The sequence below is a fragment of the Podarcis raffonei genome, chromosome 6 (assembly GCF_027172205.1).
Source record: "Podarcis raffonei isolate rPodRaf1 chromosome 6, rPodRaf1.pri, whole genome shotgun sequence".
Classification (NCBI taxonomy): domain Eukaryota; kingdom Metazoa; phylum Chordata; class Lepidosauria; order Squamata; family Lacertidae; genus Podarcis; species Podarcis raffonei.
Window position 1 is genome coordinate 37,480,153 of NC_070607.1, and position 12,141 is coordinate 37,492,293.

The following is a 12,141-nucleotide window of genomic DNA, read 5'->3' on the forward strand; positions in this document are numbered from 1 at the left end:
ACAGTCAATATGCAGTTCCTAGTAGGTAAATCTATGGATCGGCTCTGCAGAGTGCTATACAACTAGGAACTCTGATGGGTGGTTCTTAACAATGTTTTTAGCCTAATACATAAACAGAATACTTGTGAGAGAGAGAGAGAGAGAGAGAGCGCAATGCTACTCAACTGTTTACTGTTGCAAGCAACTGAGCTCCCAAAATGTACTCCTAGATTGAGAAAAGGAAAGGAAAATGTGATGCTTTCTGATAGAACAGTTCAAATAAAAGTCCCCCCAAATGAGCAAGGTTTCTTAACAGATGGAAACTCACTGTGGCAAAGACAGTAGTCCCCAAAGGGTGCTGCGACTGGGATTTAGTGGCAGCCTGATAAAAGGTTGGTTGGGGACAGTATGCATTTGAATACCAGTGTCTGGAAACTGCAGGAGGCGAGAAGGCTCAGGACTCGCTTGCGGGCTTTCCATAGGTGTCTAGTTGACCACTGGGAAAACAAGATGGTGGACTAACTGGGCCACTGGCCTGATCTAGCAGGCACTCCTTATGTTGTTATGCTCATCACTCCCAACTGGGGATGGTACTATGCATCACGACGATAGCAGGCCATGTTATTTGCATTCATGAGGATCTAGGCTTAACCTCTGAAACCTCCAACTTAAAAGCACGTTAGATAGCAGGTGGTGAGAGAGACCTCTGCCTAAAGCCTTTGGGACTTGCAAGAGGTCAGAGTAGACTGTACTGGGCCAAAGGGAGCCAATCGTCTTACTTGGTAGGAGCATCTTCATGAGAAGGTTCTCAGGTTTGCACCTGCCATGCACAGAACACTTCCAGGTTTAGGAATCCTACTGTTTGGGCCAAGGATCCCCCCCCCAACCCCAAATAGTGAAGCCACTGCATTTGTTTGGGATTATAAATACTTACCTATTCCCATGTGTACTAAAAGCCAAACCTTTAACGGAACATGTGCTGTGAAGAACATCTTGATGCATGGGTTTTTGCTGGGGTTTGCTTGCCCTGTTTTAAAACAAACAAATAAATCTCTGTGGTGGGGGGGCGGAATAACCCTTTAGTTACTCATCAAAGGTAATGGGGTTGAGGGATCTTTTCTACTTCTCAGAAGAGGAAGGCAGAGCTTCTCCACCACCACATCCCAAGCTCCTGGGACTTTTCAGTGCAACGTTGAGCATCTGGATTTTACAAGAAATAACAGACCGTTACAATAAAACATGAAGCTCATTCTAGGAGCAGGGCCTAATTTTAGGGATTCCCCAGCTCTTTGTAATTTTTTTATTTTTTATTTTGCCTTTCATTAGCAATATTTCTTGGGTTTCTTTTCTGGTTCATGAGCAAATGCTGCTGCTTCTCTGTCTTTTCTGGAAGCACAAGTGCTTAAACAAAAACAGAGAAACAGAATCATTCCAAAGGTCATAGCAGCCTTTGGGTTGCATCAATTCAGATAAACATCCTAGTGCTGATTTTTTCCCAAAATGTGCTGCTCATAGCGTTAGAGTTGCCAGGTCCTCTTTGAAAAGAGGGTGCCTGCGTCAGGGCGGTGGGCAACCTTCTATCAAGAACCACATTGCTGGTGGCGGGCAGACCCAGAGATGAAGATGTTTTGGATTAACTAATCCAGGATATTGTTATGTACTAACCTTGGATCCTAGAACAATAGGCAAGTAGGATCCTAAAATGCAACAACTGATTGGCTTGCAGGAGAAGACCAATCAGGCTCCAGGAAGAAGTTAATCAGCTTGTTAGGCTGGTAGGATCATAGAATGCAACAACTGACTGGCCTGCAGGAAAAGACCAATCAGGGTCCAGGAGGGAAGCAGAATCAGCCAATCAGACGGGACTCATTGTGTAAATAATGTATATAAAAGCCTGAGGTTTGGGGGGCAATTCAATCACTGTTTTACAAACTACAATAAAGAGCATGAAATCAGATACAGACTGTCTTGCTTCTATTTTCACCATGGGTACCACAGATAACCCCCTAATCCTATGTGATAAACCCCACTGGGTTTAATGGGGTTACTGTCTAATGATATTTACTGATTCATTTTGTATAGTAGACCAGCTACAGCCACTGTTCTGAAAAGCAAATAAAAGTAATTACTTTCTGACTTCAGTGTGCTTACACACACAACTGGATCCTCCTAATTTGTTGTCAGTTAGTTGGGTGAGAAACCTTTCCCCTAAGCCATACACCAAGGAAGTATCAGTGCTGCATTGGATGCAGTTGCTGTAGTTTGCTCACTTGTGGTCTATATTCAAGTATGGTGGAACCATTTCAATGGTTGCCATCCCTTGCTTGCCAAGGGGCAAAATTAGGCCTCTGCAGGCTTATGAGGTGGAAGAGCAAGAATAGTGGAGACAGGTTAGGACTGTGAAGGGTTGTCAAAGAGCAGCAATCCCATTCTGTTTTGTTTGCTGTGCTGAAATAACTTAGATTGCACATTACGAGAAAAGGTACAATATACATGAATTGATCTTTGAATCTTTCAGAGGAATTGCAAGTACAAATGAATCCAATTGGAATCATGTGTATACTTAATTGGGGAGTATCGTCAGCAGAAATCTGCACAAATGGAAAAGTTCCTCAAAAGTTGTTTTTGTCTGCAAAAATTACTTCTGCTTTCATATGCTTTGTGCCATAGGTAATATAATTGGCAATAAGAATGTAACAGCTTAACTAGTAATGTTGAACTAGAACAGGTGTTCATTATCTATACCTTCTGGAAAAAATGAATACATTTTTGTTTCGAAAAACCTTTATAGCTGGATGAAAATGTCTCTGCCTTTAGGTGTTCATTTTGTTTCTAAATCTATCTTTAGTTATTATTTCTGGTACTTTTTTTTTTAATGATTCATAGCTGTTTTTATGGTACGTTTGTAAATGAGTCACATTTAAAAGGCAGTTCAAAAAATTAATAATAATGATAATAACGGTAAAAAACTGGATTTTTCTTATTTATTATAATCATCATTTGCACAGATCTCTTTTTGTCAGTGAAAGTGTGTGAATGTATAATTGACCTGAATCAACAAGAAGGAAAATTCAGTCAACCCACATGGTACTAAAGCTAAATGTGTACCATTAATGTTTTCAGACAATGAGCTATTTAACATAGGGGTGGGAACATTTGGCCCTCCAGAAGTTGTTGGGCTACAGTTCGCATCAGCCCCAGCCAGTATGGCCAATGACCAGGGATGATAGTGGTAGTTTGGCAATATCTGGAGAACCAACGGTTCCCCATACTATTTTGTGTTACAATATAAAAATTGTGAAAAAGGAAAATATAAGTATAAAGTGACCATTTAGAAAAGAATATATTAAGAATTGGCTTATCAGAAGCCTTACTCTGGAACTTGTGCAAATGTGAGGGGGGAAACAAGAACCTACTTTTCTGGATTCTCCCCTTTTCTCACACAGTGCTAATTTGTAAGTCAGAAACATCCCTTCTGTGACTGGAAAAATCTTTAAACGGCACTTCTGGCTACACTGCAGTGTGTTCTTTTTTATGTAACCATACACCACTGGTTGTGTTCAGTTATGCTGGCATTCTGGGAACATGATAGTTTCTCCAGAGATTTTAAATTGGTATGACAAGAGAGTCAACACCGCTCACTTTGTGTGTCTGTGTGTACAATATCAGTCCCTCCCTCCCCACATCTGCTCAAACAGGTTTAACAGATTTCTATTAACGTTTCAGAATTACAAGACCCAGCTAGAGAGAAAGGAAAATAGCTTGTGTGCCAAGAACAAAAATGGTTTAATTATGTCACCTTTGAATTTCTAAGCCATCTCATGTGGGTGACAATACCATCACTGAGTACAGCTGTTTTGGGGGGAAGGGAGGCAGGAGCAACCAAATAGGGCAGGGCTTTGTTTTTCCAGCAGGAACTCACCAGAGCTCAGTTCTGGCATCTCTCAAGTGGGTGCCATTGTCATTCTAAGAGAACAGGGGAGGCGTTTGTGGTGAGTTCCGGCAACTGTTTTTCTAGGAAAATAGCACTGAAATGGAGGATATTTTGCCAGCAAAAGTATTCTGTAATAGCAGTACTTCAACAATGTACTATATTTTATATTTCCACATCCTCCAGCATTTCCCAAATGAAGATAAGGATGGTCTTGTGTTCTCCTTTGTGTCTCCACACCAAATATCACTGGTCCTGCCACTATTACACATTGCTGTCTACAGCAGCATAAAATGATCGCCTTAGTGGGATTACTACAGACTGCTTCCAGCTCCACAGTCACTGTAGAAAATTGCTGTTTGTAGGAAATTTGGACCTTCTTTTTGAGCCTTTTCTTTCACCATCAGGAAGGAATATAAATTTCTTCATTAAATCTTGTTCCCCACAGTCTCTTTGGGAGATGGTGTATGGCTATCTGGCTTGTTCAGGTTGATACGTCAGGTAACAAAGAAAACCAGATGAATTGCTTTTCTTTTTGGTTTCTTTTTCTGTCAAGCGCTCAGAAATGGATGAGTGAGCAGTCCAGGCCATTTACAAGAAAGAAGTGTGATTCCTTTTTACAAGAATTGTTTTTAATGTAGGCAGTTTGTTGAGGGAAGCAGGGGAAAATACCTCACAGGTTTAAGTCAGAAAATATCAAATGCACCCTCTTTGGAATTCTTCCAGTGGGGACCAATTCATGGAATTCTGTCTTTAGAATCATATGTCTCTTTGCCTGAAACCATATACCCAGAAGCCTACTGGGTACCATACTGTCTCCAAGTCCACCAATGCCATGAGAACATAGGAAGCTGCCTTATAGCGTGTCAGACCATGGCTCTATTTAGTTCAGTACTGCCTATATCAGGCATAGGCAAACTCAGCCCTCCAGATGTTTTGAGACTGCAGTTCCTATCATCTCTGACCAGTGGTCCTGTTAGCTAGGGATAATGGGAGTTGTAGTCCCAAAACATCTGGAAGGTCGAGTTTGCCTATGCCTGGTCTACATCAACTGGAAGCTGCTGTCCAGGGTTTCAGGAAAGCACTTTTTCAAGCCCTACTTGGAGACCCCAGAACCTTGAACCTTGGACTTTCTGCATGCAAGGCAGATGTTGTCCCACTGGGCCATGGTCCTTTCCTAATGTAAAAATTAGAGGGGAGTGAGGATGGGAAAGTGAGAAACCAGTTGTGGGGTAATATAAGGCAGCAGCTTTATAAAGCTCCTCTGATCTTCAACTATATCTACGCACAGACTGTAACCTCTTTCCCTCTCTCTTCACACCCACTAAACAATATAGAAACCTAAAAATAAAGAAAAAGTACTTTTCACAAATGGGATTGTTACGGAAAGAAAAACTGTGGGAGCAACAACAATTGTTTGCAAGTGCCAGTTATACTAATTTCATCAAGAGGAGAATTAAACAAGAAAGTGGGCATACAAATGATTTTTAAAATTGTGATAAAGAGGGGAAGAGTTGAGAACAAAGAAGATGTGCATTCAGCTTTGGGGTTTTCAAATGCTTAAATCCTTCGTAAAGCGATCAGTGAATCTGAGGCATTCCTTTTCAGTACTACACATTTCTTAAAATTGAATCTGCTTGGTAATTTTCCACATTCCCCAGTCTTCGGCTACGTCTTACACACAAACACACGCAAGTGATAACCTGATTTCTATAGCAGCTTTAATGTTCTAGTCTTCACTTTGAAATCACTTTGTCCTGCTGATCATCTCTCATCCCCTGCTTCTTGCTGCAGCCACGCTTTGCGCAGCAAACTCATCTCTCCTTGGCCCCTTTCTCTTTCAACTGTGTCCTTTGCCATGAAGCACCTGCCTAGAACAGCTTCCCCATCATTGTCAGGGACTTTTCCACTGATTTATTATTAATTTTGCAGTTGTTACCCAGCTGTATGAAGACTAGGTGGATGCTTTTTGGATAGAGATCATGCTATAATAATGAGCTCCTCTCTGCCCCATGCCTGCACCACTTAGATTTATTTAAGACAAAATTAGTGGGCTCAGCACCCCCATCTCCCCCAAAATCATATGTGAAATGGCAAACACCAGCAAATCTATCACATCAATGTCCTGATAGTTTACAAAACTTTTTATTTTAAAAACAATGCATTATTTGTAGGCTCTGCATTTCATCTATTTCTTTATTTTGGGGGGATACACACACACACACACACACACACACACACACACACACCCATTTAGAGATTTTTAAAACAGAATCCACTGCAACAAGATTTAACTTGGCTTATCCATTTGGTGTGATTGGTTTATTGTACTGGCTCAAGACTAGCTTAATTAAAAAATTAAATTAAATTAAAAGCATTTGGGAAGCTTTGGGAAAGGGCCTCTATTCCCTCCTACAAGTTCTCCTTTAAGAGAGCTGCTTCCACACAAGGCATGAAGTGGAGCGTTTCCATGCCTTGTTCACTTGTTTGACTTTTTGGCAAGGCATTTCCTCCACTGGTATATGGCTGCTTACCTCATCTTCACCGCTCATGTACATGCCTCTGACTCCTCAACTTTTCTCTTTAGCAAAGGTTTGATACTCCAGGAGCTATAGCATTTCTGTGAGCACTGTCCATGCCCAGCTGGGACCTTGCCTGCACTATGTTCAAGAAGGGCTCTAAACCCATACCCAATGACCTAAGAGTAAGCTCTGTGAACCAAATAGGACTCTCTATTTTAAAACCATAGATCTTACTATGGAATCAGAAGAAACAATTTGGCTTCTTTCTGCTTTAAAAAGATGAGGGGGAGCAAGCCACTATACTTTTGCCCAGCAAGGAGGCTTATGTCCCTGATTTCTCCTCAGGTGCCAAGCAAATACAAGCTCCTTCTTCCCCTTCCTTTTCAGTTATATATCCAGTGCTATTTTTTCTTTTAAAAAATGTTTAGGGGTACTCTCATTTTGACTCAAGAAAATCATCATTTTATAGTTCAAATCAGGAAAAATAAATACAGTAGATGGACAAAAGTACAAAGATTAACAAAATGTTTAGGAGTATGTGTACCCCTGCATTGTCCCCCCAGAAAAAAAGCACTGTATATATCTATTATCTGCATTTATGCAGCAACTCACCTCAGTTCACTGCAGATGTAAGTTCCTCTTCCCATCGGCACCTCATGGGCTGGCCGCACAGAAGCTGCTTAGAGCAAGCCTGGCTGTGTGTGTGTGTGTGTGTGTGTCTGTGTGAAAGAAGCAGTCAAAGTTCCTGCCTGCTTAGACATCAGTCTCCCTCTCTCCGCCCATACTAGCTTCCTCACTCACCACCTGACAATTCTGTTTCTTGTCAGTAAGGTGCCATGTACAGCCACATTTCAAGGATTGCACGAAAGGTGCCTTGAGTCTCACTCAGCCCCAGGTGGCTATATTCCCCCATTAAGGTTTCTCTGTCAGACTTGATTGGCTTCAGGCTACAAAACGGTGAATGGGGATAAAAATTAAAACTGTGGCTTCTTTTACCCTGTCATGGCACTTTCCCTCCCCCTCCCACCTCTTGAGCGGTCGCTGTTCTAGTATATTTTGTAAAACAACTTTAATCATGAGGTGTTGAGTAATTCCTTTTTAGGAAAGGGAAGGAAAGGAGCAGGTTATAAACCAACTTGATAGTGAGGTTTTAAATCATTCATTAAAAAAGGGGGGAGCAGGTCAGTGCTGCAGTTTAGCATTGCACTAGTTTCTTCTCATTGGCACTGCGATGTGAATAACAATTCCTGCTATTCAGGAAGTTCCTTCATGGTGCCTCTATCTTCCATTTGGGATGGGATCAAAGAATGATAGAACTGCAGAGTTGGAAAGGTGCAATGCAGGAATCTTTTGCCTAATGGGGGGCTTGAACCCTACATTAGCAAGATCGTGATTCTTTCCTGTTTCATTGATTAAAAACAACCAAAAACAATACATGTTCCCAAGTTTTGTTTGGGAACTAACACAACTCATAATCCATATTCTGCATTTCAGGTCACATTCTCGTAATTGTTTGAACAAACATGTGAATCTTTCAGAACCTATAGACCCATTTTGTGTATGTTTGTGTGTCTAATGGCAATTTACCCTCTCCATCCTTTTCAAAACATATGTCACTGGGTATTTTCTCAACTCTTGTTCCAATTGATTTTTTTTATAGTAGATTAATCAAGTTCAGAAAGACAACTCTGAGCTCTTCCAGACTTGCCCTTGCCCCACTACTTTTCCCTGGGGAAACCCGATCTTTCTTGCTGAATTGGAGCAAACATCAATTGAATTTTCTTAGGACTGACATTTGTTCTGATTTATCGCTAGAGTTGGTTTTCCTAGGGAAAGCAGCAGGGCAAGGGCAAAACCAGGTGTGCTTAGAAAGCCCTTGTCTGAATTGTTTCCCACTTGTCTTGTGCTTTCTAGGCACAGGTCAAATGCAAGTCTGAATTAGCCCTCATCTTTTACTAAGTGGGATTGGAAAAAGTCCACTTTTATTCCATTTGTAATTACTGTAGTTGTTTGAACAAAGGGATTTTAGAATGTGAGTACAACATAGTGACAAAGAAAATAAGAAGAATAGACAGTGGGTGGAAGAGATGGTTAGGGACCATGGAAAAACTGAAGGAGTTGGGTATGTTTAGCATGGAGAAGATAAGAGTGAGATATGAAATGACAGTTGTCTTCAAAGGCTAGAAAAATTGGAGCCGATTTGCTTTTTTTTCTGATCCAGAGGGTAGGACCTGAACCAACAGGATCAAATGACAAGAAAGTGGATTTTGGCCAAAAAAGGATTTTGGCCAACAAGGAGAACTGCTTGTTGATACAAGCTGCTCAACAGTGGGCAAGACTGTTGCAGAAGGTGGTAGGTTTTCCTTCATTGCAGGATTTTAAACCAAGGTTTAAGGATGGCCAACTGATTCAGGGATACTGTAGCAGGGCCTCTTGTATGTAGTTTTAGAAAAAAGTGTTTTACAAAAGTTTTGTAAAATTTCATCATATACTTTGAAAGCATTTTCCAGAAAAACCAGGTGTTGGGCTGATTAACATTTGATGTCCTTTTGATTGGATTTGTGGGAGCTGGGGGTTTAGTTTGTTCTTGTTTTCATTGTGTATTTTGTGTACTTCTTTTGTATTTTTATGTTGTGAACCTCCCTGTGATCTTTGGATGAAGGGTGGTATACAAATTTAATAAATAGTAATAGTAAACTCTGATTTACCACTTAGCTTCACGAGGAGATACATGTTGAAAGAAAAAGCAAGAGAAAGAGAGAGAACAAAAAACAAACTCCAATTTACTACTTACCTTTATAAAGAAACAGATGTTTGTAAGATGTATCCAACCTTCTCTTTTCAATATAGTAAAACAAATAGTGAACCTTGGGGGGTGGGGAATCAGCAGCACAAGCAATCTATTTCTCTGTACAACGTATAACTTACTATCTACAAAGGATACAATTTTAATGTCAGTTTCCAAACCATCACTGCTATTAACCTCAAGATAGCAAAATGAGCAAAAACTGACTGAGAATCTGAGACTGCAGGGATCACCAGTTTCTTTTCCTCTTCTTCTATTGTTAGACTTGGGTCTTCTAGTTGGTGTTGCTTTGCAGTTTCATTTACTTGAAAAGATTTGTTAGTAACCATTTAGCTAGACTAGTCACTTTCACATAAAATATGCTTTCCGCAGTTATTCCTTTCCTATTGTTATAATACTGTACTGTTCCTTTAGAATGTTCAAAATAGCTTTAACACAGGGCAGTCTCTAGAATAACGTCCACACCCAAACGAGATATTGCCCTATATTCACCTAGATCTTCAGTCCCCTTACTATCTAGCAGAACTCTAGACATCACTATGTTTTGTATATTCCCTGTCTCCCTGAGCCCCACTAGCAGCCAGTTATGTGGGGTGGATTCAGCTCCACATGACACAATATAAAATTCTACTGAATGTTAGGGATTAAATGGTTAACAACACATCCACTGTTTTTAGCAGAAATCAGACATCAGGATAATAACTAGTTTGGCTCAACTTCAGCAATGGGAGAACATCAAATGGTCCTAGACCATTTATTACAATTACCCTGGGATGTCCAACCAGCTAATCTCAGTGACTGTGTAAATCTGGCAACCATGGATAGTTAGCTTTCATATGACTGCCCAGATCTTCTTCTTCTCTTCTTCTTTGGTGATCACTCGTAGCCAAGTAAGATTGTCTTCCATAAACACGGTTTTAACAATGAGTCCGTAAGTGACTATGGAGGCCAATTCTGGATCCACAAGTCCTTCCACAGTGGGGACATTGGTTTCCGGGTGGGAGTTGATCACGGTGTGGATTTGCCATACGTGGCTTCCTCTTAGCATGTTTCTCCCTTGCGTCCTGAGTTTGAGTGTCTTCAAAACCCATGACACCTTTGGTAAAGGCTGTTCTCCAACTGGAGCACTCGCAGGCCAGTGTTTCCCAGTTGTCAGTGTTTATACTACATTTTTAAATATTTGCCTTGAGACAGTCTTTAAACCTCACCCTCAACCCCATTCTGCTCCCCCTGCAGCTGTGAATATGAAATACAGAGTCTTAAATTCTGTCAACATTACCTGCTATAGAAAATTGAGCATAATATTATTGGACTGTTACTTCTTTGAATTATATATGCCTGGTGCTTTCAAAGTGTTCTTTAGAGGGCATTTCATTCACACAGTACACTGAACTAGTCTTATTGATATCAATTCATTGAGAAGTTAAACCATTGACCAACTAAGGTTAATCTAGTTTGGAAGCAGCAAGTGCCATGTCAAAATGTTTAGAAAGGAAGCAGAAGACATGGAACCTATCCTGTGAACCATTCATATATATTGCAATTGTTTGAAACATTAGGTTAGTTGCTGACTTTGTGATGCTTAGAGCTAACCAACTGAATTCAACAGAATGCAAGTTAGTCATGACTGAAGTCTCATTGGCTTCAGTTAGTCTACTCAAAGTACACCTAAGTTATATTGCCTAGATATTATTTATAACTGGTTTTGAGATGAGATCTGTGAATAGCAGAGTCCATTGATCTTAGTGTTCCCAACTCTTCTCTACCAAAAAAAAAAAAAAAATGTTGCAGAGAAGTAGGAAAATAACTGGTTTGCATGCAGAAGTTCTCATGTTCAATCCTTGACATTCTGAGACACTGACCTGGTGCTCCGTTGCTAGTCAGTGTTGACAATGCTCTACTAGATTGACCCATAGACTGGCTTGGTAGAAGGCTATGTGCACATATTCTAGAATCTATGGAGACTAGATTTTTTATGTATGCACACTACACACAATCTAGATCTATTGCGCACATATATATATATATTTCCCCCTGAAAAGTGCTTCTTGAGAAACTGGTTTCATTCACTAAAGCTCATTACAGATTGATTCTGCATTACCCTGAAGTGTGTCCATTTGGAAACAGATGTGGGTGGTTTCAGCAACGGGTGGTGAATCCCCATCTGCCCAATGAGGCTGTGGGTGGGTGAATGCCTAGAGCACAATCACCACTTCCTTCTTCATTTGCCTGGGGCATGTGCAGACAGGAAAAGGGTGGATAATCTAATCAAGGGCAGGGTTTTCACGCGATCTCAAGTAACCACAACCACCCTTGTGGATGACAGGATCTAGAATCAATCTACATTGAAAGTAGCTTGTTGAGGACTAGCACAAATGATTCTGGACTGAGAAAAAACTGTATTTTTGTGATACAAATGGAATAGTGTGTACAGTGTCAGGCAGCTTCCTGTGTTCTTATGTTCACATTAATCCATCAAGATGTTTTCTAGTAGAAGCTCCATTTAAATTCCTAGAAGCTGCACAAGAGCTCAGCTGTGGGTTGTTCAGGAAAACATCCCTTAATCTGCACTACTATCAGCTCTGCGATCAATAATATAGCCCCAAGATAGCTCAGTCTGCAGAGCATGAGACGTTTAATCTCAGGGTTGTGGGTTTGAACCCCACGTTGGGCAAAAAGATTCCTGTGTTGTGTTTAGTCTTTAGGGCAACTCAAAGCTATTTTGTGTGTGTTTGTATCATTGCATTTAGTGATGATAATGAACACAGCATATAGTTGAAGAGGTGGATATGAAAGGATTATTTTCTGTTCCTTAAATTTAATTGCTATTTGCAATATAAGGTTATGGCTCTTGGCAAAACAGAAATATTACCCGATTATATAACAAAAACTGAGTGGATTTC

The 12,141-nt window shown here is 40.5% G+C and overlaps 1 long non-coding RNA gene across 1 annotated transcript; it reads right to left on the reverse strand.

Annotated features, from left to right (window-relative positions):
• Positions 1-164: 164 nt before the first annotated feature.
• LOC128415633 (uncharacterized) lies at positions 165-7,124 on the reverse strand. Its single transcript, XR_008331023.1, has 3 exons — positions 7,045-7,124; positions 914-1,006; positions 165-205 (listed from the first exon to the last, which is right to left on the reverse strand). It is a non-coding gene; the product is annotated as an uncharacterized LOC128415633 (long non-coding RNA).
• Between the last annotated feature and the right edge of the window lie 5,017 nt (positions 7,125-12,141).